Genomic DNA, 4556 nt, shown 5'->3' on the forward strand with positions numbered 1-4556 from the left:
GCTATCACAGAAAAAAGTTGATTTCTATTTTATGATTTTTATTATATTGCTTATCTGGGCCTTTCTAAGGCTCAGGACCCGGTTCTAGGCAGGCCCCTTCAAGGAAGAGGACAAAGTCAGCTCCGACGTTTACTCTGCTTCTTTCTCAACGTGGGACAGCTGGTAAAGTAACCTGCTTTTTAGGGGGTCCACTTCCCTTTTATCCTCTCCTCCTTCACCACTTCTCCGTTCACTTATGTAGAATCAGAAATACCGCTCAGTCAATAGTCAATCAACCAGCCTGGTGGCGCAGCAGTTAAGTGCGCGCGCTCCGCTGTGGCAGCCCGGGGTTCGCAGGTTCGGATCCCGGGCGCACACTGACACACCGCTTGTCAAGCCGTGCTGTGGCGGCGTCCCATATAAAGTGGAGGAAGATGGGCACGGATGTTAGCCTAGGGCAAGTCTTCCTCAGTAAAAAGAAGAGGATTGACATCAGATGTCAGCTCAGGGCTGATCTTCCTCACAAAATAAGTAAATAAAGTATCTAAAAAAAAAAGAAACATTTGAGCCAGGCGCTGTGGGGCGCTGGGCACACAGTCTCCTCCATCACGGAGCCTATGGTCCAAAAGGGAGGATGGACATGAAACAATTATAATTTGTTAATTATAAGTGGGCAAAGAGCTCCGAGAATGGCCTTACAAGAATCTTATTAGGTGCAGAACGAAGTCCAAATAATTATCATCAGTTTTTATCCCCAGCTGTGAAGCTCTAAATTACTGATACAACTTAGCGTGTCTCTCACAACCAAATTCCCAGAAAGAACATTGGGTAGGTCTGCAGGAGAGACCTGTTCAGGTGGTTCCCAGTTCTATCACACAATCAAACAACGAAATGAAATAATTAGAGGGGACCCTGCTCAGTATCAGAGAGGAAGGTGCTAGTTCTCAGGGTTGTGTGACTTTGAAGAAATAGGCTTATTGCTAAGATTGCTCCAGATATGTCTGAGAATTTCAAATTGACTTGCGAGTGCTAGAACAATGTAATAACTGGGTGGATCGAGCGTTAAGGAGAAGCAAAATTGAAATGAGTTAAGAATAAGAACTGTAAACCTGGAAGACCTAACGAGATTCAGCTGAAGGTCAGGTTCAAGCAGTGGTGTTTTCTGAAAGCCTAAGGGGAGGGGAATGGATGAGATTTCAGCCCTAAACATCCCTAAAAACTGTAAATGTGGAAGATGGCGTTAAACAGGAGGGTGAATCGAGACTTGATTGGGCCATGGAGGGGAAGGTAACTGCTTCTTTGAGTAACGAAGTTCAAGAGTAAGCTAGAAGGAAAAGAAAGCTGTTTAACTTCTGGAGAAGCCCAGGGCGGTGGTGTGGGTGGCACATGTGATGGATAGAGCCTATGGAATGTCATTTTAGTGAGAACTCTGTAAAAGCATTGGGAAGGGGACCGGCCCAAAGGGGCAGGGATAAACGTTTGATGTGGTGCATTTGTGCGTTTGATTTTGTTTGTTTTCAGGCAGACTGAAAGCAAAATGAAAGAGACCCTGGGCTCCTCTGAGCTGAGACTACAGAGCTGGGCAGTATTTGAAACTATCATATTCAGACTAGGAGGGAAGCTTAAACCTGTTGGTCTCTCACAACCTGCCCTGTCATGCCCAGAGGAGAAGAATAATTCTGTCCTCCCAGATAAATGGGGAGAAATCAGAAAAATAAGAGAGATGCTTTGAACTGACCACCTCAAATTTTTCATAAGAAGAATGAAAATTCCAGTTTTAATCCCAGCAAAGAACAGAGATTAGAGAGAGAAAGAGATGGTTGTGGTGGGATCATCTTAATCCATCCTTGAAGAAATAAAAACAGCTCCATCTCCCTAAGTTTTAGGAATTGTAACAACCCCTCCCTGCTGGAGGTCAAGCAGGGACTGAGGTTCCCGGTCTATCCTTGAGTGAGATCTTACTATTGGAAACTGTTTCCCTCAATTCCCATCTCCAACCCCCAGACCATGAAAGCTGGCAGAACTGATCATTAAAACAGTGAATATTTGTCATCAGGTATTCTCCGAGGGTTCTATATACATTTCCACGTTTAATCCGGAAACACACTCTCCCATGAAGTCAGTATTATTGCTACTATCCCCATTTCCCAGATGGAGAAACTGAAATTTAGAAAAGTTGCTGTTCACTAGATGAAGTGATTAGTGCAGAAACCTGGAAGTGTGGTCAGAAATGAGTAGTTTAAGTAACAAGAAGAGAGAGAGGGAAGACAGATTGTGTTACAATGCAGATTTATGCATGTATTTATGGATATATCTATATATGCAAAACACACAGTCTAGAATTATGTAACTATTGAATGTATTCACAAAAAGAGAAGCTTTTTCCAAAATTCAGAAGTTATGCCCATTATGTAAACCCAAGTAGCAATGAAACCTACTGTGCTTTAGGAAAGCCAACCCATAAAACTGCTTTGGATCATTTTGGCTCCATAAACTGGAACAGCTGGATTTGTACGAAGACTTGCTTCAATTTCTAAACTTGTAAAGTTAAGAACCGAAGTCCTTTTTATAAATGCAATGATTGCACTTGGCAAAGGACTGTAGACCAAAGATTCATTTTAAATTAAAATATATGTAGCGTAAGGTGTCAGGTTGCCACTGGGATGCTGTTGTTTCGGAAACAAAATTAACAATGCAGAGAAAGCACAGCAATGTAAGGGGTTTTTTAATTTCCTAAAAAACATTCAGAGACTCAAAAAACTGTCAAGAGTCAAAAAGTCTTCCAAAGCTGCCTCTAGAACTTATCTATGCTGGCTCAAGAGATGAGGCAGAATCTATGAGGCCCATCAATGACTGAACCATCTTTGTTCTTGGTGGCTGGGCCTGGCCCTCCTCTCCTATAAGGGAGTGGTTTCATCTGGCCAAACTGAGGCAGAGGAACTAGCCTGCATTGAACTGGGAAATCATAATTCTTCATTTGGGGTACAATGATAATGGTGATAAGTGTTTCTAAATTTGTCTAGAAGTAGGACCAAAAAAGTATGACTTGGTTTGAAAGACTGACATACTAACAAATTTTCTTCTCCTATACTAAGCCGTCTTTTGGGCCTTTTTTTCCCAATATTTAATGTAAATTTCCACATTCACCACACAGCACCATTCAAAAAAATAGGATTTACCCTAATTGAATCATGAATTCTCAGAAAACTCCCTTGAAGCAGTAAGTTCTCCACCACTACAATTCAGCTTCAGCCTCTTTCCAAACCACAGATCCGAATGTGATTAAGGAAAGTAAGGAAACACCACCAACAACCAGACCTGCACGGCACAAATGTAATTAAAGCTGGATTTTCACATCTTCCCAAAATTCTGTAGCTTACTTGATCATGTGAAAAATTAAGTGGCACATTGATACTAGTTAATCAAGCTACCTGACTTCTGAACTTATGTAGGCAGCAAATTAGCATTATCTCCTTAATTTCTCACAGAAAGAAGAAAAAGTCAAAGGAGATGTTGACACTGACCAAGAAACTGTATTCTACTGGAGCCCTGCATTTCAGTCTCATGTGTAGGAGAGATGGAAATGAGGAAAGTCATGGAAAATAATTGCCACTTTACTTTTAAATATTCCTTTGCAACTGTACGAGAACATTTTCAAATAGACAACCTCATTTGTCTTTTACAACAACTCTCTGAGGTAGACAGGACAGATAATCTACCAACAAATAAACCAAGATGCAAAGAAGTTATGCCACTTACCCAAACTCATACAGCCAGGTAACGGGAGCCAGATACAAAATAGTGCCTTTGGTTGCAATAGGTTCCTGAACTAATTCCAAATGTGTGTGTGTGTATGTGTGTGTGTAGGTTTCCCCACACCAACAAGCAGTTTTCAGATGCCAGCAGGATGTCCAAGAATTCAACTCAATTCTGACACTATCTACCCAGAGATAGAATCAAATTCCACAGGTAAAGGGCTCAGACCCACAAGACCACCCTCCTAAGGTTTGATTAATTTGCTAGAACAGCTCTCAGAACTCAAGAAAACCCGTTGACTCGCTAGATTACTGATTTATCGCAAAGGATATTAAAGGATACGAATCTATAGCCAGATGAAGTGATACATAGGGCGAGGTCTCGAACAAAGGAGCTTGGGGCCCAGCAAAGTGGCACATGGAAGCTCTCTGACAAGAGGCCTACGAGCTGTCCTGTTGGGTTTTTATGGAGGCTTCCTTATGTAGTCATGATTGACTAAGTCATTGGCCATTGGCAACTGATTCAACCTCAAAAGCACCCTCCGCTCCCCAGAAATCAGGGGATGGGATTCAAAGGTCCAGTTCTCTGATCACATGGCTGGTTCTCCTGGCAACCAGCCCCTGCCCTTGGGTGGGGTCCAAAAGTCACCTATATTAACATAAACAAGACATCTTTATGACTCTCACACTTAGGAAATTCCAAGGGTTTGGGGACCTGTGAGCCAGGAACTGTGGAGAAGACCACATATATATGAGAATATATATTTGGTCATCTGAATGACCAAATATATATTTCTTATAAATCACAATATCACAACAGTA

This window comes from Ceratotherium simum, chromosome 15, assembly GCF_057802395.1.
Source record: "Ceratotherium simum simum isolate JZ-2026a chromosome 15, ASM5780239v1, whole genome shotgun sequence".
NCBI lineage: Eukaryota > Metazoa > Chordata > Mammalia > Perissodactyla > Rhinocerotidae > Ceratotherium > Ceratotherium simum.